The sequence below is a fragment of the Canis lupus genome, chromosome 15 (genome assembly GCF_003254725.2).
Source record: "Canis lupus dingo isolate Sandy chromosome 15, ASM325472v2, whole genome shotgun sequence".
In the NCBI taxonomy this organism is placed as follows: Eukaryota; Metazoa; Chordata; class Mammalia; order Carnivora; family Canidae; genus Canis; species Canis lupus.
In genome coordinates this window covers 27,638,932-27,664,532 of record NC_064257.1, presented here as the reverse complement: position 1 = coordinate 27,664,532, position 25,601 = coordinate 27,638,932, and the positions used below count along the sequence as shown (strand labels likewise).

The window sequence follows — 25,601 nt, the reverse complement described above, 5'->3', positions numbered from 1 at the left end:
TTTTTTATTCTTTGCTTTTAATGTCAGAGAGCTTATGACCCTATGGCATTTTCCATCACCTTTAGGGGCATCCAAGGGCAAAGAGTATTCGTTTTACAATTAGTCGTGCAGATTAGAATCTGTGGAGTGGAAAATAGAACAGTTTGTACTGTCAGGGTCATGGTATAGTATCTTTAGCAGGATTGAAAAGTGATCTGACCTAGATTAGACACATTAGCAAATCACTGAAAGATCCCTGGGAGACTGTGTAGGGAAAAAGGAATGATAACCAGAGGCTAATTTGAAAGCCAGTTCTACCTATTGATCATTTCGTGTTTGTTTTTTAAGGAAAAAAACTGGGAATGTGTGTATTTGTGTGTGTGTGTGTGTGTTAATGTAAATGCATTTGTCAACATAGACATTCAATCATTTGAACTACATATTCACATATTTTAGCCACTAGAACTGTGCCTGGTATTTAATGGCCACTGACTAAATCCCTAAATACTTGCTGAATGCAAGTTGTGTGAATAAGAGTGTATTTCTTTCTGAGAAGCCCTGGGAGATATATCAGGCCCAAGAGGAGCCCATGTAAAGACCTGGAAACAGAATAAGCTTACTCACCATTGTAGGGCAAATGCTTCAGAGAAAGGTACAGGGAATTGAAAGAAAACCCCATCTGACATGGCAGGAAATCCAGCAGCTGAAGTGAGAGTTGCAGGTCAGGCAGGCTGTTTTAGGGAGTTCAGCAGGAGGTCCCTGTGTTAGCAGGACTGTGGGACTCAATTGTTAACTTGGTGGGAAGTGTGAGATCAGGAAGGCAGGCTGGATCATGCTAGTCAGGGACAGAGCTGGGGGTCAAGCCCCAGGTCCTAGAATTTTATGTGGGAATTTGAGGTAAACAAAGTTATAGAGTAGCCTTAGTGGCAGGAGCATATTAAGGCCTCTTTTAAGGAACAAGAGCTAAAAACATAAACCAGAGCATAAACTACGACTATCAGTTTTGCCTGCTATTGAGTGAGGCACTTGATTTATGGAAATTGGTCAGTTAATCAGAAGAGTAATTTAAAACTGGTTATTATTAAAAAGTTATAATTAGGTAACTTAAGATTTTATTTTAATAAAATACATGGATATATACATTTGCCAGTCTATTCATGTAGTGCCAAGATTTTTTTTTCCTCTGTGTGTTGATCCATTGATTTGAATTCCACTTTGTATGGAAGGGCAGAAAAAGGCTAACTTAGCAGACCTGGATTGCTCAGAATCCTGCACATTCCAAATAAGGTATAAGCTTCAATACTAGACTTTGGCTTGCTTTTTAGGAGATAATTCTGAACCCTTGGAATATGCTACTTGATAAGAATATTTTTATATGTCTGAGGCTTTGGGCCACTCTGAACTGAAACCTGTTTTTTGTTTTGTTTTGTTTTTTAATTTTATTATTTTATTTTTTATTTTTATGCCCGAAATCTTGGGCCACTTTGTACCAGTTTAAAAATAATGTAATGTATGATGAATGCCTTTTTTTGCTCTGAGGGAACTTGGGATCTGAGTAGTTGAGGCACTATTTGCCTGTTTTACTGACCTCCAGTAAAAATTCTGGGTAATACTCAAGTGAAATTAACTGATTAGAAGCATTTTGCATGGGTTGTTTATTAGAAGCATCATTGGGAGGAGAATTAAATGTGTCCCCAAGCGATTTCACTGGGAGTAGAACCTGAAGTTTCTGTCTGATTTCTCCTGGAGTTTGCCCCATGCAGCTTTTCCCTTTGTTGATTTTAAAATCATTTTAAAATGTTTCCTTTTTCTGTAATAAACCATAACAGTCAGTATAATAGCTTTTAAGAGTTCTCTAATTTCTTCTAGAGAATGATTTGAGCCTGAGAGTTGTCTTGGGAACCCCTGACACAATTTTCTATATAGGTCACACCCATAATGCTTTATGTAAGATTTCTGGTTTTAATTTCTTTGAGGAAGGGGAACTTAATAGAATCTGAGTGAGAGTCTTCCCAAATTTTATGATTTTTGAGTTAATGGAAAAGTTCAATTTATAAAAACATGTACGAGAAGTAATGCAATTGACTCTTGTTGGGTATACAGAAGAACAAGAGGGAGTTGAAATGCAGGAATAATTGTCCTTGAAAAATAACACAATTATTGAGCATGTCGTGTTTGCCAGGCCTTATTGTATGCAGTTTATGTTTGAACTCACCTAGTCCTCAGTGGTGTCATTTAGGAGATGTCTAGTGGATACAATGAGATGAATAGCTATTAATAAGCTAGGGTGATTCAAGAAAGGGTTTGAGTTTCAACTTAGCTTATTAATGAAATATGTTCCTAAATACTCTATTTTATGAATGGCTTAATATCCATTTTATTGAAAACCATGGTTATCCTTCATAATTTTATTTTAGGAGATGAAATTTGTTACCGGCATTCTAATTTTTTTTTCTTTTATCTATTTATGATAGTCACACACACAGAGAGAGAGAGAGAGGCAGAGACATAGGCAGAGGGAGAAGCAGGCTCCATGCACTGAGAGCCAGACGTGGGATTCGATTCCGGGTCTCCAGGATCGCGCCCTGGGCCAAAGGCAGGCGCTACACCGCTGTGCCACCCGGGGATCCCAGGCATTCTAAATAATCACAAATCATGTATTGAGGGAATGCCATATAATGAGATCCCTGTTCAAGAATTAGTCTAAGATATCATCCCATTTCAACTTTAGATGGTTTCTTTGCAGTTTTCTTCTCCAGTGTAGATTAGAAATGGGACATTTCCATTTCCATTTCCATTTTGTGTGGTTTTTACTCTTTCACAGCTATGGAATGCTAAATGTTACTAGACGTCAAATAAGATGTTCAGGGAAGAGGGCAATGTCCTACCTGAGACACTTGAAATCTCTTTTAGGTAAAATTTATTATAATTCATTCACTTCAAAAAGCATTTAAGAAAATGATATGCATTGGGATTTAAAATATTGAATATAAACTTTAGTTACATATAATTTTCCTAGTTTTGCTGATGTTAAACAGACATATCTATGACACATTTAATCTCTTTTAATATTATAATCTTAAAATGAGAATTTGAGGACATCTGGGTGGCTCAGTTGGTTAAGTGTCTGCCTTCAGCTCAAGTTAGGTCAGGATTCCAAGGATTCCACAGAATCCTGCATCAGCTCCCTGCTCAGTGGGGAGTCTGCTTCTCCCTCTGTCCCTCCCCCCTGCTCAGGATCTCTCTCTCTGTCTCTCTCTCTCTCTCTCACTCTCATGCTCTTTCTCTCTCTCAAATAAATAAAATCAAGAATTAAAATAAATTCTTGAAAAAAATAAGAATTTGAAGGAAGATCAAATTTTCTGAAGAAAATTCATTAAATCTGAAAGGCAGTCCTTTCAACATTAAATACTACCGTGCTATTATTGTTTTGAATGTTAAAAAACACTTAAAATATAAATATTTTTATGTTAATGTAAAATCTTTAAAAGATTTCTCATATCGTGTTTAGCATAAGGCATCCATTCTTTATTTTTATAATATCTAAGAAATCTGACATTCAGCACTTAGAAACGAGAACTTAAAATGTCATGTGTTGTAGACCCTCCTACTGATATATCATATCACAGCTAAACTTTTATTTTCCTTCTATAATTGTTCACAAAATAAAAAGGGGGGCTCAGCAGTGCTTGAGGAGAGATATAAAAATCAAACATTAATTTTATTCAGATGAGATGATTTGTATGCAAGCTGATCAGGCTACAAGCTTATCTCATTACAAGCTCAAGGCTGTGAGCATTTCATCATTTCTCAGATGCCATTAAGTTTAATAATATGACTGCCTGCATTGTGTATTAAAAATGTGTGGCTGTTCTGCGATTCTGTATAATGATGAAGTGTTTGTGAATATTTATTACTTCAGTCTTTAGTGCTCTCAACTTTATACTAAATAGCGAAGTTAATTGCCTATACTGTTCTAATTGCATTGTTTAGAGAATACTTTCTTTTCTTCCTCTTCAGTTGCAGAGTTATTAGTAACATGCAGATTTTTTGAAGTGCAATAATTGTCATGTGAAAACTTGCACAGACATATAATTGCACCCCAAATTGAAGCACAGTAAGTACATTTAGTCTCTGGTAGGGTCAATTAGCTCCGTGGCCTTCTTTCTGGGAATGCAAGTGGTCAGTCCTGCTGATTTTAAACAGTTATAGAGTCACTGATTTGCATATACAATTTGTTCCAAGCAATTATGGTAAGAATATAATTTTTAAATACCAAAAATGGAATGTTTGCAAGAAGTTCTTTAAAACTGGACACATTCATTAGTCATTCACTTTATTATTCTCTTCGAAAGTGGTAGTTCCAAACAAAATGGTTCAAAATGAATTTTGTTGTCATTGTTTATAATCTTTTGTTTTGGCTCTTCAAATATATCTCTGTCCTTTGTTTTGTTCTCACTGGAACCCAGTAAATATTGTCTTTTGAAACAAAGCTCTGAAATCCAAAACCTGAGGTTTGGCTTTAGTTTTGTTTCTCAAATGTTATCTTAAGGAAGCCATTTTATTTTTCTGTAGGTGCTTCTACACTGTCCAAATAATGGGTGCCCTACCGATATGTTAAATTCCATGGTGCTTTCTCCCTAAATCACAAAGGTCAGTGTTATCATAAATAATTGTACTAGTGATTTAAGAGCCTAAATATGAAGCATTTTACTCAACATGATCTTCATGTTTCCCATTCTCTAGTGATTCACCATGCTTTAGCAATTTTCCCAACATGAAAAGGAGATGGTTTCTTCTGTAAATATCTCTGATGCCCCACTCAAATGAGACTTATACTTGGTCCAGGCATATGCTAGTTAGGAGGGAAAAACTATCCTAAATAATAGGAAACACTGTAGTATTCAATTTTTTTGTCTTTCATGTATTTCTGCTACGTGGCTTCTTATCTACCCTTGCCTCACTCAGTTCAGACACTTTGATATTTAGACCCACCTTTTTCTGGGCCCAAGACACATAGGAACGCCAAGTTGAAAACAGATATCATTCAAACACACATTTCATAATTTCCAGTATGCCATACCTTTTTGGCTAGCCATTATAAAGACAAGAAAAAATCCATCCACTGTTGTTTCGATGAGCCAATGGATTAGTTTTTCTGCCGAGTGATGTGTGGTATAGGCAAGAGTTTACAATATTGCAGAGTAGGTCAAGTTTAGGATAACTAAAATATTGGCAGGTGTGGAAACAAAAAGAATACGGCAAATGGATGTAAAAGTGCATGTTATATAATCTGGAATAATGATTAGAACCTACAAAGAAGTATCAAGCAAAGTAGACTGTTGCCAAATTTGAAGGCCCTGAATCAATGATAATGACCTTGAAATTATGCTGATAACTACTGAGAAGCCACCAAATTTTTAGCCAATTCATAAAATAACATCATAGAACTTATGGGAGGGGAAGCTTCCAAGAAATTGGAAGTGCTCAGAAATATCCAGTGCTATATTGTCTCAAATGAAGACTTAGGAAGGCCATTGGATTGGATAACTTAAGGTTCTTTTTTTTTTTTTTTTTTTTTTAACTTGCAGGTTCTATAGAGATATAAACAGCATAAGACAACGTGAAGGAGAGGTCAGAAAATAACATTCTACTTAAAATCCTTTAAAAAATAACTTCCAAGTAGATAGGAAGACAGATAAACTTCTAATTATCAGTCCAGAAGAGTGGAATGTGAGATGTAGAAATCAGATGTTTACATCAGGACTGATGTAAAAAAATAAAAAGTTTCATTTCCCTTGGAGGATGGCGTGCACATCCCCTAGCAGAAAAAATTAATATGTATTGAAGTGAAAAATAAGACAGAACAAGTAGGTTTCTCCAAGCAAGTATAGATGTTCCTTTTATCTGTGGTTCTCTGCACAGAATAACCTGTCCTGTCACAAGTAGTTAGAATATATACGTGTAGAACAGGTGGATTGTTCTATGACTGGTTGGTAGGAGAACCCATAGATCACAGCTTCAGGTCCTCAGATTATAAGAAATAGAATAAGGAAATGTTTATTCAGATATTGCTAAGCTGTTAAAATTTGATAATATTCATCTATCTATGTTCTAATCAGAAATGATGTCTCTTATCCCAAAGGGATGCTGTGGATTTTTTTCCATTAATAATTTTAATGAGATTTTAATGTGCTAAAATGTTTTTCATATGAATATTTTTAATGCCCCACCTAATAGTACAAACTTATTACCAAGGCTGTGGCTGAGAGTGTGTTAACGGCGCTGCTCCTATGGGTTCTAATATTGGACAGGTTTTCTTCATTATGGTCAAAAGTAGTGAATCTCTTTTTTTTTTTTTTTTGCCTTCAGCATCTCTTCCTATTCCTCTTTCTACCATAATCATCAAAATACTTTTTTAAATACTTCTAAACTGTTCATTTCTTTGTATGTCAGTGTTCTAATAGGAGATCAGATAAAATAGGTAAAGTAGATAAATTATTACCAGATTAGCATAAATCCCACCTCACTGATTTTTCGGTGATTATTAGATCATCCACAAATATAAACATATTTAATTTCATAAAATGATAGTTCCTTACAAAACACAAAATCTACACGAAGCACTTCTGAACACCTGATTATTTCAAGAACGTAGATGTTTTCACAACATTAAAATATAATTAGGTCTAGCTTTGGCCAAATTCAGAAGGGTTTGAGAATCTGCTATCTCGTAATTAATGTCTAATTGTTGGTAATTATTTTGTTTAGTTTTGTGCACAACCCAATTTATTTTTTTGCACCAGGGCCCATGTCAATTATACTCTGGCCACAACTGTCAAGGCTATCAACAAATTAAACACTGATTGCCAGGGCTGCATGATAATGGTCTCCTACCAATTTGCATTAAGTAAGTAGGTTCTCAAGCCTGAAAAAACAAGGCTGTGTTGAATGTTCTATCTCTCATGTCACTTCTAATTATCTACTAATGGCTAGCCAGGCCAGAATTTAACTCAGAAACTAGAGGTAGATGGCCATGCAAGTTATAGAGATCTATTTTTTATACTTAAAATATTTAGACCCCACTTAAATGTTGTATGACCTGACAGATAATTTAGCAAGATTTTTGCACTTAAACAATTTTCTGTTTCTACAGTTGCTTAGGAATTACTTTAATGTAACAAAATTGAGTGTTTAATATTTTTTCTTTATTTTGTTTTCCTGCAAAACAGCCACTTGGCACAAGCTGAACCAATGTAAAACGAAGAGCATGCATTGAAAATTTTTATTGTCTTATTGATGAATTTTTTTTTCTCATAAAAGACCTCTTAAAATTGATAATAATTTAAAATCCCTAAGAACTGAATTTACTATATAACCAATGAATATTTTTAACATTCTTGTTACTGACAACTCAAATAACTTTGAACATAGGAATTAAAGCATAATCTCTTGTAAAACTTTCTTATAATGATAATTACTCTACTTTAGCCTATAGCATTCCATAAAGACATGTCACTGAAAATATGTTACACATTACAGTAGTGATGTATAATATACCAAGATCCCTGATAAAATGAATCCTCAGAGTGAAGGTATTTGGGGTTATAATTCATGGGAACAATAGCTTTTAGTGCTTTACAGTATATCACAAGAGTGACAACTCTGTGATGAAATGTAATACATAATTCCCTTGGTCACAGACACCAATTTTTTCCTGACCTGAAGAATATTTTGTCTCTATTTTAATAATAGTGTCATGATTCTTAGCATCATAGAATAAGTAGATATAAGATCTGTACTTGAGGGTATAACCAGCAGTGTAGTTTCAATTAGAGAAAGATATCAGAATTTTCACTGCATGTAGCCTTTTTGGTAAATGAAATATTTCACTTGCTGAAATACAAGAACCTTCATTAGCATAACATGCGGTGATTATATATGAAAGATGAAATGAAAATATGAAATCTAAAGCATCATATGGAACAGGACATCTAGGATTATGTAAAAAAATCTTAAGTACATGCAGGATCTTTTTTAGTTATATTTTTCCCTCATGATCTCACCTGGATACCTAGAGCACCTTACTGGCTCCTTCTTCAACAAACCTCATAATTGAACTTTATTATTCTTGTTAGTCTTGTCACTTGGATTCATTGAACACATATTAATGTGCCAGGTACTATCGTCAGGGCTAGAGGTCACAAAAGAGAAATCAACGTGGTTCCCATCTTGGAAAAATTTATGGAGCAAGCTACATAAATTTTTTATTATCCCAATGATATCCCTGGTCTATGATCTGCTTGATTTTTTTTCACCCTCTTCACACTAGTTCCTGCTGCCTTCATGTTCTGGGCTCAGCACTACCTCTAATTTGCTATAACAGTATGATTAGTAATTAAAATTTCTGATAATGACACTTCCTACTTTTTCTTCTTACCTCTATTTACTTCTGCCCAGATTTTCAGACGTCTGGTTTTTACTGAATTATATACATTTGTCTTTGGCTCTTCTCTCTAGCAATTAATGCTGATACAATAAAATAAAAATCTCATAACAGCAAAGGTTTTTAAATGCCATCAAGACCTATTTTTTTCAGGCGAGAGAAGTAAATTTAAAAATAAAAAACCCTAAATATAAATTTTCCTTTATTTCTAATTAATTGCTCTTCTGTTCTCCCATTGCAAATTATACATACCTCTATTACTTACTATGCTGTATTAGCTTTTGTTTAATCTTTCCTTCTCTTTCTGTATGGCAACATCCCCTAGGTCAGAAAGGCAGACATAATTCTGGGTAGTAATACATTAAATGTAAATTGATTTTGTCCAAGAAAAATGTCATCCATAAGCATGACATGGAAGTACTTTGTGTGTGTGTGGGTGTGTGTGATTTTTTTTTTAATGAAAGATATATGTTCCAGTGGAAAATGTTTCATAAGCTACAGCAACTTCCAAGTTGTTCTGTTATTTAGCATCACTATAAATTTTGGGACTCTCAGGTAAAAAAATAGGCCCCCTTCACACATGGAATTTATTAAATATCTGTATGGTCAGATTGAGTTGTCATAGAAAAATACCATAGTGGGGTAGCTTAAACAACAGAAATTTATTTTTTCACAATTCTGGAGGTTAGAAAGCCCATCATCAAGGTGATGGAACATTTGGTTTCTAATGAGAGAGCTCTTTTCCTGGCTTGTAGAGGGTTACCTTCTTCCTGTGTCATCATATGGCTTGTCTTCTGTCTGTATGTGGAGAGAGAGCTCTCTGAAATCTCTTTTTCTAAGGACACTGATCCCATTGGATCAGTTCCTTGCCTTTGACCTTCTTATAGGCCGTATCTCCTTAATTATCTTCTGACAAACTGGATTTCCAAATAAGGTCACATTGGGGGTTAAAACTTTAACATATGAACTGGTACACAATTTAGTGCAATTAATATCCTTTGGTTTTAAAGAAGAAAAAAACAACTTAAGTTTCAATAACCTCTACACTTCTACAAAAAAATAAAAGATACCACAATGCCTTTCTACATCTCTACCAACATAGTTTTAACCATCATCATATATATAATCTCCTTTGTACATTTAGCTGAGAAACATTGGATTTTGTTCAGAGAGATTCAGCTAAAAGAAAAGAGAAATCAGAATCGGAATATACAGAGACATGTCCTAGCAGCCTACTGTTGACAAAGTCTTAGGTTTTGGTGAGAGATATCTCATTTGGTCACAGGTGAGTTTGACAGGCAAATGGGCAACGTAGTATCTGAGTCTTTACTCCCTTACATGAAGAGAAATATATGTACATAGGCCTCTTCTCAAAGGAGTAAAAAGAACCAGAAACCAGACAAGAAACTCCATCTTCAATCTCTGCATGTCTGCTATGTTCACTTGATTTGCTTTGCTATACATGGTCTCACTTTCTGTCTTTAGCATCCATATAAGCACCAAAAAAACGCCTACATCTGTATCACTTGACTTCCAGGTATACCACAGTAGATCTTATTATCTAACCCTGAATTCCAATTCTCATTTTTCTGGGAGAGAACCAGCCGGGCTTGAGTCAGAAGTTTGTTCCTAGTAGAACTGACTATAGCCAGGGGAACAGATAATAAAATTTATGAGGTTCCCACAGAATCCCTGCCTCCGCATGTGAGTATTGTTTGGAACCTAGCATAAGACCACTACCTGATAAGAAGGGGATGCCTACTGTCCTTATAAAGGAGACAAATTCTGGCAACAAGCTTGTGTTGCGGTAATGTAGACATTTTCTAGTCTCACTCTCTTAAGCCTGGATGTTTAGAGAAATTTCCATGTTGTAGAAGCTACTTTAACCAGGTATGCCTTGCATTTAAATTGTAATATCTTCATGACTTAAATTATATGCTTTTAGTTATGATATGCTCACTACCTCTGAAACTTAAATGGCTCTTTTTCTTTATGACTAAAAAGCTAGACTTGAGCATTAGGTAAAGCTGGTAATTGGTTAAGAGTATTTTATATTTCAGCTTTGAAAAGTAGGGGTCATCACAAAAAAGGATTATAAAACCCTTTCTGTACAGCTAATGGAAAATGTTCAGTGTAAAGCTAGCCCTTAAAATGTTCAGAGGAATTGTCAGTTATAGCTCATAATGGCTATGGTCCTTATTGTTTTATGCCCAGACACATGAAAGGATTTATGTGGTAAAAGGCTTATAATCAGAGTTTAAAATAAAGATGTCCTCCACTCAAATTTTCCAATGTTTAAATTTATATTTTATTCTCATCCAAGTTACTTTGAAGAAAAAAAATAGATTTGAGTAGCTATTTATATTTCAACTTAAATTGGATTTCTTTTATTTTATTGCTAATTACTTGAGAAAACCTAAATCTGTTAACTTCATGTCCTTTTAAGAATTTCATCTCTTTTTACAATTTATCTAGTGTGTCTGTTAACTTTTGCTGTCTACAATTAGCTAACAAATCTCAGTGGCTTACAAAAAGAAACACTTATAGCTCAATCTGTGGATTCGATGGTATTTGATCCAAACTGGCCCCAGCTGGATCTCATGACACCCTTGTTCTTAAGGGACCAGCGAGCTAACTAGAGCATATTCTTATTGTGATGGTGGAAGGCAAGATGACATGCCTAAAAAGATAAGCACATTCGAAATTTCTGCTTTCATCATACCTTCCACATTCCATTGGTCAAAGTGGGTCGTGGCTGGTATCAATATCCATGGCACAGAAAAATACACCCTTCACTTGAAAGTTGGGGGAATTGGGAGTGTAAGGGAGACATGAATACTTCCTGAATAATAATCTACTATTTATGGAATAAAAATTAAAGTATAATATGTGTGTGGTGTGTGTGTGTGTGTGTGTGTGTGTAGGAATTAGTCATTCGCATTCAATACATATAGTGAGCCCTGGCTGTTAAGTACTTGCTAATTGCTCAAAATAAATTTTTGAACAACACAGAGCCAAAACTGTCCTGATTTTAACATAAAGCTTATTAGTGGGTGAATTAAAAAAATACACACTTAATTTCTTAATTATTTTTGTGCTAAATAATACATTTAGAAAACACAATGTGCAATTCAGATAGTCAATGAGGAAAGTGCCTAATAAATTCTAAGAAATTAAGAAAAGCTTCCTGAAGTAATGATAATTAACATGAGACGAAAGAAGCAAAGTTAATCACAGAAGTAGATAGAAAACAAAAAGAGTTCCAGGAAAAAATGTATCTTGCATACAGTCCTTCAGCAGAAAAGAGAAACTGAATATCAGTGTGGAGATAGAAGACAAGGAGAGTGTGATAAAATATAAATGATGGAGAGGTCAGAGCAAAAAGAATCCTTTGACAATGTTAAACCTTTGGAATTTATTCTGGGATCAATGAGAAACCATTAAAAGATTTTAGGCAGGGTTTGGGTGACTTAATCAGATTTACATTTATAAAAGGTCACAGTGGCTGCTAGGTGAGGAATGGATTAGACCCCACTACCAAGTCTTGAAGAAAATGTAGAGCAGCTGAATTTCTCATAGACTAGTGGTAAGATTATGAATATGAAATTGGTACAAATGTTTTGTAAAATTATTTGACACTCTCTAGTAAAGCCAAAGATTTTCATCCCCAAAGGCCTCATATTTCTACTCTTAAGTATATGAAGAAACACTTGTGTGTATACATCAAAAGACCTATATAGAAATATTCATTAAAATAATTTTTGTAGATGTTAACTAATTAATTTGTATAAAGGGATAATACTCCCCAAATCTGCCAACATTAGACTGGATAAATAAGTTGTATTATATTCATATACAGTGGAATATTACACAGCAGTGAAAATTTTAAAACAACAGTTTTGCATTTCATACATGAACATCAGGAATATAATTTTGAGTGAAAAAGGCAATTCATGGAAGAATGCTTATTTTATGTATTATTTTATAAGTAAACACTTGAAATACAGGAAACAACAAAAATATATGGTAGAAATGCATAAATAAATGAAGTTTTAAGGACAGTAAGGCACCAAAAGGTTAAAACTGAAAGTCATAATACTGGTCATGTCTGAGTGAAAACAAAATTGAATAGGATTATGGAAAGGCACCTAGAGGGCTTTTCAAACTAGCTGATGAATAGAAGAGTATCTTAGTATTTTAGCCTTATACATTCTGTAGGTTTTATAATCTCTTATAATTACTAAATATTTAACAAAGCATTATAAGCTAGATCATAGAAGGGTCAGAGTATATAGAGACCATTTTGAAGGTTGTTAGAGTGACCCAGGAGAAATATAATATTTCCAGAGTGAGTCAAATGCGATGGAGGGAAGTCATGTGGCCCTAGCAAGATGATGTGAGAGACTCTGAAGGATTGATAATTTTCCACTGTGGCCTTGGCATATTTTTGATCTTTCAACTATTCCTCCCTATATCCTTTCACATAATATTCTCTTCTCTCTGTTCTTCTCCATCTCTATTGATACAAACCAGATTGCTCAGTGGCTGCTAAACCATATGAAAAGTGTATTTGTTCCTGAAGGTAGCCCAGTAAAACTTTCTACCCTGCTCCCTCAAGTTTGAATATTCCTTTGGAGCCTTCTCATATCGATTACTTTTTAATAGATCCTTATGCTAACAATTCTCTGGTTGATTTCCTTTGACAATGTAATCAGTCACCTGATGTATGGAATAGGAGTTGAGTTAGATTATGCTTTCATTCTGAGATGTGTTGTGTTTGAATTACTTGTGAAACAACCAAATGGGAATGTTGAGGACAGTGTTAAAATATTTATCTAAAGAAAGTCTAGGTGACTGGGGAAAAAAACTGATTGTAATATTAGCCATGAGGATAGATGAAATGGCCTCCAGATGAGGTACAGATGCAATGAGAAAAGCATCTGAGACTGAGTGCTGAGGAACTCAAGCATTTATACATTGGATGGAGAAGGAAAAGCTGCCAATAGAGAGTGATGAAGAGGAACCAGAAGGCATGGGGGAAATTAGGAGAGGGGGGTGTCTCCCGTCATGTCTTCAGAAGCAGACCAAGCCATAACAATTCACATTTTAGTGATTTATTAGAAAAATGCTCCTGGAGAAGTGAGGGAATAAGAAAAAAGCCAAGTATGTATGCGATTTCAAGCCAAGTCTCAGCCATAGCCTGACTCCTTAGGTAAGAGCTGAAGGATGACCACCTGATCCTCAGAATTCTTCCCTATTCACTGAAAAGAGCTGGACTTTTATACTCCCATACGGTATTTGCCAAAATCTTCTCCTCGAAATTATTGATCTTAGGTACTCCTGTTCCCTGCAAAGAGGCTGCAGTTGCCTGCGGACAGGCCTTATCATATAAGCAGGTGCAGAAGTTAGAAGCAAGGATAACAGGAAGGAAGGGATGGTGCACAAAAATGATAAAAGCCACTGTAGGGAATCTGAGTATATAGTGCCTACAAGTGTCTGTTAAATACGGCATCACAAAATCCAAAAAGAAAGTTTTAAGGCATGGTAGCTTTCACTAAAAGCTCTTCTTGAGAGTTTCAGGTGAATTCTGAAATACTAAATATCCATTAGACTTAGTCACAAGAGCATGCTTAAATTCAGGCTTGATTATGTAAGTAATGCCATATAAGGAGCTTTCACTTCATCCTTTAGGCAATAGGAATCCATTGAATGGTTTTAAGAAGGGGAACAAAAAAATTATATGAATAATTGTCTTCAATGAGGGCAGTACTTGAGGATGCTTGATTGAAGCCTAGAAAACCATTCTGGAAACTGCTGCAAAAGTTCAAGTTAAGAGATTATAAAGGTTTAGTGTAGTAAGAGTAGTGGTTGCTTTTTACATTTAAGAGACAAAATAAAGATTATGACTCCATGAAAAAAAAAGCAGTGAAGGATGACTGCAGATTTCTAATTTGGTTACTGAGTTCATAGAGAAATATGAGAAAGATCCTGGAAATAATCTATTTTAGCTTCAACAGTATGTGTAACGGGTATCTCTGGAACATTCCTGTTGAGCTAGCTATCAGGCCATTGAATACGAAAGTTTGAAGTTTGGAAGGGTGACCAGGACACCAGACAGAAATTTGCACATCATTTTCTTATCATAATTTATAATAGTTAAATATGAGTGGATAAGAAGCCCCAGGATAATAAAAGAAATAAGCCACTGGAATCCTGGGTTATAGAATGGTTAAATAATTTAAAAAGTCATATCAGGTGTTAATTGACTAATTCTTTCAGGTTAGCTAATATCTTTGTGATTTAACTGCTTTTCTGGTATCTTTATTGTACTTTCTATTCAGATGACAATTAGAGATGCTCTTTCTAATCACTCCATCTAAAATATCCATCCCACCTCCAATCCCATTTTTCTCTATCTCCTTACTTTCCTTCTTTCTTCAGAGTACCTAACAACTAGCTGGCGTTATATCATATATTCGTATGTTAACTTTGTGTCTTCTTCAATAGAATAAAAGCTCGTAAAGATTGAGTCTCCCCTCCCACACATACACCACCAAATGTATCCCCTGTTTTTAGAATGCTTTCTGGAACATGAACTGACTCAATAATTTTTTTTTAATGTTCTAAGAGTTTATCTGACCAAAAATCAACTGCAATGGGGCAGCGCCAAAACGGAAGTTGGTTAGGAGCACTTTGGGAACATGAGCCAGGGGAAGACCTAGAGGAAAAGCAGAAACAAATAAATGAAAGAAAGAAAAAGAAAGAGAAGAAAGAAAGAAAGAAAGAAAGAAAGAAAGAAAGAAAGAAAGAAGAAAGAAAAGAGAGAGAGAAAGAAAGAAGGAAAGAAAGAGAAAGAAAGAAAGAAAGAAAGAAAGAAAGAAAGAAAGAAAGAGAAAGAAAGAAGAAAGAGAAAGAAGAAAGAAAGAAAGAAAGAAAGAAAGAAAGAAAGAAAGAAAGAAGGAAGAAAGAAAGAAAAAGAAAGAAAGAAAGAAAGAAAGAAAGAAAGAAAGAAAGAAAGAAAGAAAGAAAGAAAGAAAGAAAGAAAGAAAGAAAGAAAGAAAGAAAGAAAGAGAAAAAAGAAAAGAAAGAAAGACTTGCTACAGCTCAATACCCAAATGGTTATTTGTGACTGGTTGTCTTTAGCATTTTAATTTTGTAACCTTAGATTTTAGTTTCCTCGTGTAGGCCACCAGGGCATTACAGTCCTGTCAATCTAATGACCTCCTTATTGAGTTAATTTAACAGGACTTATGTAAATGCCACTTTGGCAGCAGTGGGAAGAGAGTGCCTACTTTTTCCTTTCGCTCAGAACATCCTACATCAGATGTGTGTCTGCCTACCTGTTGGTCTGAACGCCCTGACCTGGCTCTGCTTGGTTTCCTGACGCTGGTATTGTCCCAGTGCTCCAAGTCCTTGTCACATCCCTCCACTGTAGTGATTTCTTGTCTGGCCTCAAGGGTGATCTCTCAGCTTACTGTTGCCCACCGTCTGGGTGCTGGGGAACTTTTGGATGTTCTTGCATGACAGTTTAGGAACCAAGAAGATTCAGGAAGCCGAATAGGCTCCTTTAATACAGAGACTTGCCCTCCTGCCCCTTCTTTATGATGGCTGATCCACCAGGCTGTCAGGAGCTCCTCTACTTCCTCAGCTTACCCTCCACCAATAGCTCTCTACCTTGGCTCCTCAAATCCATCACTTGGAACTGGTACATCCAACAGGCTTACAGGGTGGTAATTTCATGGACTCTGTTTATCGCCATTTTAGACAATACTGTTTACAGAATCAAATTTCCTATGTAAATTACAAATTTATGAAAAAAATCAAGTCAAAGCTGAATCTCTGATTATGAAACAAATTCCAAAATTATTTTAAAGAACCCAGGACTGCAATTTTAGTCCCAATGGACAAAATTGCTTTCTTATATAATCTTATTATGGTTTAACTATATCCCTAAGCTATGCTAGTCAGAGGAAAAATGCATCAAGCATTTACTTGGTAAGTAATTTGTGTCCAAGTTCCACACTCATCTTAGTTTAACAATGATGTGCCTGGGCCTAGTGTATTGATAGAACCTCTGAATCTGAAAAGTACACACTGTATCCTAGTATTAGTATATTTCTACATGATATGTAGGTATTGCCAGACCAAAGACAGGACAGACGTTCTCTAAGGGCCAGATTCTTTTTTTTTTTTTTTTTTTTTTTTGCATCATAAAGTAGTTGTATTTTTTTTATAATAAATTTATTTTTTATTGGTGTTCAATTTATCAACATACAGAATAACACCCAGTGCTCATCCCGTCAAGTGCTCCCCTCAGTGCCCGTCACCCATTCACCCCCACCCCCCAGCCTCCTCCCCTTCCACCACCCCTAGTTCGTTTCCCAGAGTTAGGAGTCTTTATGTTCTGTCTTAAGGGCCAGATTCTAACCAGCCTCACCATAAAGCATGAAGCTCAGGGCTTACATACTATGTAAATAGTATGCTTTAATAATTATTGCATATGTACACACACAAAAATAGATGTGAAGCATGTTCAGAGTCCAGGTATAATTTATAACCTTCTTTTTATCTTCCCAGCATTGATCTCCCCCTCCCTTGTGTAATACTGTCTCAGTATTTCCTTGAAAATTACGTCTTTGCATGAAAGCTTACAAATATGGTCATACTCTCCTCTGATGGTCACATGGCTACCTCTCTCCAGATTCAAATTTTGAACCGAAAAATATTTAAAACAAAAAATATTGAGAGCCACTTCTTACTAATGTTGGTATTCTAATAAAATTGCCCCTTAGTTCCCCTTACCACGAGTCCAGAAATTTCTTTGGATCCTATCCTTGATCTCCAATCTTTCTAGGATTCTAAGAGCTACTCCATATCCTTTTAACAAACTCACTTTATGTATTATTAACTGAGAGCTTATTTCCATTACTTATGGCCAAAGGACAAATAGAGAGGCCTTATTTATGATTCTTTTTACTGGCCACAGCTTGAGTAATATATATGTGATCTAGTGGGAGAAAGGAAATAATAAAAGTGTAGTTTCATGGCATCACTTAATTCAGTCCATACCGGTGGCCCTGGATCTACCTCAGCCAAACTTCCATAGCCTCTTCCTACAGCTGGGCACCCTCTCCTTCATGAACACTGTGCTTCAAGAGCCTGAAGAATATGTTCCTTGACTTCTGGGAGATCGAGGTGGAGGTGTACATGGACACCTGCCAAATGCCTGTAGTCACCCAGGTTGTGGCTGGGCACAGGTTCGATGCATCTACCACTAAACAACATCTCTGCCTTTGTTCATGATGCTGTCCTCTCTGCCCTCCCAACACCTGCAGTCAGGCTGTCAACCCCGTTTTGATGACCTAACTCTGACCATGCTAATACCCTGCCTGAGACTACCCACCTCTGGAGGTTGTAAGAGTACTCATGAGGGCCTGAGCCTCCCCCAGCTGCCTCCAGTTGTTACTCAGGAGTTCTGCCATACACATACACATATACAACTCAGGAATGGAGGTCCTCGGACTCCCAAGTCTAGTGCTATAGGCCTGGGATGGGACACTGCCTGAGTGTGGGGAGGATGCATGTTTTTGGCCCCAGGAACAGACTTGTTTACCCAATAAAACAAAACAAAAAGTGTAGTTTCACGGCATTGCTATTTATTACTTTTTGAAGTGTTGGATTGTTAATGTACTTTAATGTAGTCAGTTATCCAAAAGGTGTCCAGTAGATTAGTCCTTGGTGATTTGGGGTACCATGAATTATAACCTCACATGTAATAAAGGTTTCTTTTTCTAAGTTCAGCTGAAATATCTCAATGTAGACAAGCCTGTTATTAGATCTTCACATATGACAAATGGCCTTCTGTCAGCCACTCTTTCCCTCTCCACTGTCCATCATCCTAGCCTTAGAGATCAGCACTCTTCTCCTTTGAATGCATTAGTCATTCATGAATAATGACATAAAAGCTCAGCAACGCTCCAGAAAGAGAGCCTTTTATTATACTTTTCTAACAACCATTAATATCTATAACACTCAGCCGTTTTTAATTTTCTTTTATAAAAGGACAAGTTGTAACTACATGACAAAATGGCATGGGGTCCAAAACTATTACCAGTTTCATTAGTAAGGGTAAGAAAGGAAAAAAATAGAAAAATGAGCTATACTACTATCAGAATCAAGAAACCTTTGATTAATATATATATATATATATAAAACAACTTTTAGGGGGTGAATTTATAAACATTAATTACACAAAAAACCCCACACCATATCAAAAAAGGCTTTATTTTTCCATCTAAATCTTTTGGGTATTGCAAGCAATTAAACACTTTAAAGTTACACTAGCTAAAATTTTGAAGTTAATGTAGGTTTTAATGAAGTTATATAATTCCACAATAGTTTTGAAAAAAAATTTATCCAAAACAAACAATTTTTTATGGAATAAGAATTATTGGTTAATGAAAGAAATTACTTTTTAGAACTCTATTTGTGAATCATTTCAGCACAAACATTAAAAGGCAAAATAGCATTTGAATCTAAGTGAGAGGCTATCATAATTGAAAACAAAAATGGTGACAATTATTTTAGTTACATAGTAATATGTAACGTTATCAGGATCATTTGTCTATTATGTATTACTTTCTCTTCTTGAATTTAAGAAAACTGGAAAACTCAAACACAGCATTTAAACTTTTGGGGCTTCTCATAAATATTTTATAGCAAAATAAAGTTGGTAATAAAATCTTTTCAGTTTGGAATAAAATCTAGATTTAGGAGCTAAATTGCATATCATTAAATTCTCCACAAGATGAGATGTTTTACTTTGTTTTGTTTTTTTCTAATTGAATATGTATCTTCCAAAAGAGCCAGGTCAATACCATTAATAAACTGCTTTCAGATTTTTTCTACTTAAGTAGATTTCATCTTTCTTACTTACCTGAATGTTTATTAATGAAGATTTATTAGGACCCAGACTTTGTTTTTCATTGTGAATTCCAACTTCCTTTTGGATTTTTATAGAAAAAGATTTTTAATCCATGTACAACAGAGCTAGTTACAGGATAGCCTACATTATAATAAGCATAATATGTCAGTGTAATAAGTACTGACTTAATTCTATTTATGACTCTATTAGAGTAACTCTGATTATCCTTAGAGATTATGCAAGAGCACATATGGAAAATGATTTGTCCATCTAAACTCTTGTACTTTTTCAAATAGAAAGGGAGATCTTCAAATGCTTTTTCACAAAAACTCATTTGTTCCTAAATTCTTCCAACAGTTTATAAGGCAGCACAGGTAGTAATGTCATGCTTAAGTATTTATTCCCAGTCTCTCTAAGCCAAAGATTCAAATGTTTTATGTAGGGAAGAAAAGAAAAGAAAAAAGGAAGAGGACATATGAAGTATAGAGTAGTAGTTAACAATTGAAACATGGGAATCTTCTTTATGGAATGTCGAATGATTATCATAACATCCATAAATTTATTTACAGATAATTAAACAAATTTAACTTTTTATACCAAGTATATTTATAGACTAATGTTTAAAAATCAATGTCCTATTATAATGTATTTTTAAAAAGCCATGATCTCTATGAGCTTCATGGTTAAAGGTCATTTTCTGAGATATTTTTTAAAAAAGAAGACATGTCATTTAAAAGATGAATACTTCCAACTCCTTCTGTCTCTTTGAGAACTATGAAGGAAGGAGAACATAATTATAATAACAATGATAAAAAATGTATATTTTTCACATAAAATGATTTGTCCCTCACCCTTTGCCCAGGTTAGTCTCCTTGCTCAGAATTGTGCTATTTGAAATACAGTGAATACCTCCAAATCTTCCCAGGAATTGTAATAAACAGCACAGCACTTTGAATTCTCAAAATCTTATGTTAGTCAAATTTTATCCTCTCCTAGGCTTTCACCAGAATACCATATTTGAGAGCTGCTTTATGTTATTTTCCCCCAGAGACGAGTTAATCATTGTGTAGTTAAGGCACTCATTTGTGCATACAAGACTTCTTTACTGTCATACACGTACTGTTTTGTGAGACCATACCCTAATTCTCTATTTTTCAGTCTCTTTGTAGAAATCCACTGAAAGTAGTTGGTTTCTTTGGCTCTTATACATATTTGCTTTTGTGCGTATTTGCAAAGATAAATAGTACTGTGTTATAATTTGTCTTTTGTATTTTATATTTTACCAGCTTTATTGAGATACAATTTACATTCCATAAAATTTGCCTATTTTCAATGTGCACTTCAATTTTAGTATATTTATAGAGTTGTGCAACCATCACCACAATTTAATTTTAGAACATTTCTAAAGTTGTGCCCATGTATATCCAATCACTCCCCATTACTAAGATCCCTCATCTAATTTGTTTCTATAAATTGCATTTTGGGGGAATTTTGTAATATGATTTTAAGGGACAATTTTGCTATATAGAAAGCATGCATTTACAACATTCGTCAGTTCTTCTATATATAGACATCTGTCCTACCTCTAATCTAGTGCCTTGCTATCAAAACCAATGCTGCATAGACACTTTTTCACTTTTTTCTTTTCTCAAGCATTTCTGAAGAACACACAGAAAGTTTCTTAGTCATTGGGTATACAAATACATATTTTAACTAAAGATCACCAAATTTTCTACAAAATAATACGTCAATATACATGTCTGCCAGCAGTTTATGAGGCTAATTGGTTCCATACATCACCAAAATTTGGTAGTATTGGATTTTTTGGAATAATTTGGTGATTTTATCAGTATAATGTTATTGTGTTAATTTTCTATTGTTACATTGCTAGTAAATGGAATATCCTTTTCTGCACTTGAAACCATTCAGGTTTCTCCTTCAATTGGTTTCATACTAATACTCTTTTATTTTGCTATTGCATTTCCTACTCTCTCTGTCTCTCTCTCTCTCTCTCCCCTCCTTTTTTAAGGGCAGAGAGAGGGGATAAGAAGGAATCTTCAATAGGCTCCACACCCAGCACAGAGCCCTACAATGGGGCTTGATCTCACAACCCTGAGATCATGACCTGAGCTGAAATCATGAATCAGATGCTTAACCAACAAAGCCATCCAGGCATCCCTGTATTTCCTATCCCTAAATGTAATTGCATTTCTGTTATTTTGCAAGAGTACTTAATATATATTCTAGTATTACTTCATGGTGTGTCAAATAGCTTCTCCCAATTTATCACTATTAATACTGTTAAACATTAATGTCAATGCCACAACTTTGATAATAAATCAACTGGTACTTATGTCTTTCTATACTTCTTTTATACAAAATTGTGCAAACATGACTATGGAACAAATAATTGATAAAGGCACTTCTTTTACACTTAGAGAAACACTTAAACTCAGAATAAGCAGATGATTCTTCCAAGCAGAGAATTGTGGAGAACAGGTCACTCTGTCTCAGAACTAAAGAAATTATTTAGACAGCAAAAACAACAACAAAAACAACTGAGTCTATTAAGACAATAAAAAAGTGGACAGTGCCATACTTAGAGGTAAATGTGCAATTTGACTTAATTTGACATATTGATCAGGAATCCTTTTGAGGGTGGAAATAATTGCATTTAACACTGTCAATTTTTCATTTGTGTTTTACTTAAAAGAACATTTTTACAAATACTGTAATTGTTTTATATATTTCATTAGATTGTGGAAAGACTGGCAAGAAGAAGAGTTATTTTAAGACAAAAGTTAAATAGGAAATTTCAGGCGAAAAATAACCCCAAAGCTCCAAACATTATTGAATTTCAAAATCAATTTATATTGACAAAAAGAAAGTTCATATTCTACTTAGCATGAAGCTGCTCATTCCATTCCATTAAAAGCCACTTATTATATTTACCTCCAAATAAAGCAACTATTTCAGATGTTCCAGCCAGTCAATCAGAAAGTATTTATTGAGCATTCATTCAATACATTGATATTAGATTCAGGGTAAAGAGATTAAAAGAAAAAACTTTAACATTACAATGAAAATTTATGAACCTACACTGACTGGCAATTCCTAAAATAACTTGATGTGGAAAGCTGTCCAGAGAGAGGTCAACCTATTATAACCAAAAGAAATTATAGAATGATCCATTTTAATCATTTGTGCCACATAGAACTTACTGCCTTTTTAGTATTATCCTGACTTGAAATTGTAGTAGATGGTCTTAGTCTTATAATTGAATTAAATAGGGCACATGATAGTTTTTATTTGAAGAAGACTATTAATTAGAGCTATGATATTAATGTATCCAAGATTTTAGCTATATATAGCATACTACCCATATTGCTTATTTTTTCAAATTAAATATTTTATTATTAGTTGTTTTGTGCAGATGGAAAAAGAAAATTGTTACATATATCACCACTTTGGTATCACTACCTTGTTTAGTAATTTATCATTAAAGAATTAGGTGTCTGGGAAAATAAACTTCAAAATCTGGCCAGTCGTGAAGCCAGTAACAATTCACTAAAATATTCAGCATATTTTCCTGGAGATTATTAACAGCAACTTGTTTTGAAAGAAAGACTTTATACACAACAAGAGAATAAATACTAAATTCATTAAAACTTCAAATTATTGCAAAATGTCCTGCCATTAATGAATATATACTATATCAGCTATTATTCAGATTATTTTCTTCAAGAAAAATGCAATGGACCTAGAGAATACCCAAATGTAAGTATACGAAATCATGAAAGAATTGGAAAACTCACCATATTAAGAATATTTTTAAAAAAGCACACTAAGATGAGGGTCACTCACTACTTGAGTAAGAAAAAAAATGATTTAGTATTTACTGATCCTCAAGCATGATTTATACAGTATCATTTTTATCATTTCTTAAATACAGATATTCCATATACATTATCCTATTTTTCCATTAAATTAAAAGATATATAGTTATCACATGTTAGGAAGAATTAAAATGAGGCTCAAAGAATTTATCACTAAAGCAAAGCTATCTAGTTAGTAATTGGCCAAGATCTGTGTATTCCTAACTGCTTTTTCCTCTTCACCCTCTACCACATTTAAGGATGAATGATGGGATCTGATAAGCTTGAGAGAAATCACTACAGAACTAAGACAAAGTCTGAATTGTTTAGTGAATAACCACAGTTTCATAGTGGCATCAAAAGCAGTAGATACTACAGTAATAGTAGTACTGGTAATAGTAGTATTAGTAAAGATGTGATGGTTGTGGTGGTGGTAGTAAGAATAATGATTGCATCAACATATATTCAAATTAAATAAAATATAGTTTTAATTTAGTAGTAAGTTTAAGTCAGATAGAGAATATTTTGACCAGTTTACTATAGTTTCATAAATTTAAAATGAACATTATATCCAGATGTTAATATAAATTTGAATATTAAATAATGAACATATTAATAGATTCAATATCTATTTCAAAGAAAAAATAATTAAGAACATTACTTCTGCTACAGTCTAAATTAATATGATACAGTCTTGTATTTACTTTTTTTTAATATGTGAATTTCTATTAGCTTTCTTAATAAAGAAGAAGGCAAACTGGGAGAATTTCATTATCTGGATACAATGTTCAAGCAAGCCACTGGTATTGAATGAGGAATGCATTGCCTTGTGCTTCCCATTTTTATAATTTAGAGATATTATTTTTCTCTGATATAACCCAAAGACACACAGAGTTCTAAAACAAACCTTTGGATGTCAAATATTGTTTTGTTCCTATAAAATTTTATTATAAGCCATTTTATTATATTTGGCCTGGAAATTTATCATTTTCACATTCCTTATATATACTTCATATTCAGTATGGATTTACATAGGGTTTTTTTAAATTTTTGTTATAACAATCTCTAATGTTTATTCACCAGAAGTAACATTGTCAAGGAAATTAATCTTATTTGGGACAAATTTTAAGAGTTTCGCATTTTTTATGAAAACTATTCATTAAGGAAACATAGAAACTCAGAAACCAACTATCCTCTGGGCTGTAGGAATAAACTTGAATAATCCCCCTGCTCTGGTGTGTTTGTGGAGAGGAGGCTGTAATTTTGTCCCTTAAAACAATTATTATATATATAGCATACATCACCAATTTTAATAGCCCCATAGATTAATATCCCATTTCTTGTTTAAAAAAAAAAAAGTACTTTGATTTTGGAGTGCCCAACCTATTTTCAACACAGCACATATGGTTTCAGTTCTACTAGTGTACTCTACAAATTGTTTAAACTAATGAGTACTTCCCATTCACTCTGACAATCGAATTTGTCCAGAAACCCTCTCCTGACCCACTAAAAGGTGATGAAGCAACATTTGCAGGATACTTCTGGAATCTACCTGGATAGACACTTTCTATCTTTGGGTGGTGTGAAACGTAGTTGTGAGGTCTGAAATTGTTGCGGACATTTAAGTGGAATTGTGAATGACATTGGTGACTCTGATGAGCAGTTTAAATCGAGTTATGGTGACAAAATCCTGGTCAACAGAAAAAAAGGAAGAAAAGTAAAGATCTTTCCAATGGCTTTCCCAAAATATCTAATATATTTCCAGTTAATACTTTTGGATTTTCCTAGTTTAACATATGTAAAAATAGTGAGTTGTGTCTTATTTATGTTCTTGACCCATATTTCATTGGTTATATAACTTTCAGACAAATGTTAAATTTAGTGTTAAGTGGGGCATTTTTAGCTAGTTTCTGAAATTAAAGTGGATTCTTGTTCTCTTTCAGTGTTCCTTAATACATTAGTTTTTGAGATTGGTGTTCATTTTCATATTAAAGAAGTATTCCAAAGTCTTAGTTTATAGTCTTTGTTAATACTGAAATGAATTCTAATATCTTTCCAGCTTTCTAACTTCCAGTAAGATTGTTCTCCTTTGATCTTTTATCTATTGTTGTGACAAATTATGTTAATAGATTATCTAATGGTAAAACATCTTTCTCCCATTCATTTACTCAAGTAAAGAAACCAAAGCCCTTTGCCTCCTGGAGCTTACCCTGTAGTGGTGAAGAGGATGTCTAAGTAAGTAGGAAATATGTCAGAAACTGATCATTCCTATGGAGAAAAACAAAGCATAATAAGAGTAATATAAAGAAATAAGTAGCTATTTTATTCAGGGTGACTAGAGATATGAATAAAGGGAAGGGGGAAGGAATATGGCTAT

The 25,601-nt window shown here is 34.2% G+C and overlaps 1 protein-coding gene across 11 annotated transcripts in view; it reads left to right on the top strand.

The window, feature by feature from the left end:
* Positions 1–25,601, top strand: part of MGAT4C (MGAT4 family member C) — a 717,101-nt gene that overhangs the window by 569,026 nt on the left and 122,474 nt on the right. The window contains exon 2 of one of the 11 annotated variants that reach the window (XM_049094032.1): positions 4,555–4,632. The exons of the other annotated variants lie outside the window; for them this stretch is intronic. The gene's annotated coding sequence lies outside the window, so the exon portion shown is untranslated. The remainder of the gene's footprint in view (positions 1–4,554; positions 4,633–25,601) is intronic. 11 annotated transcript variants of the gene reach the window in all.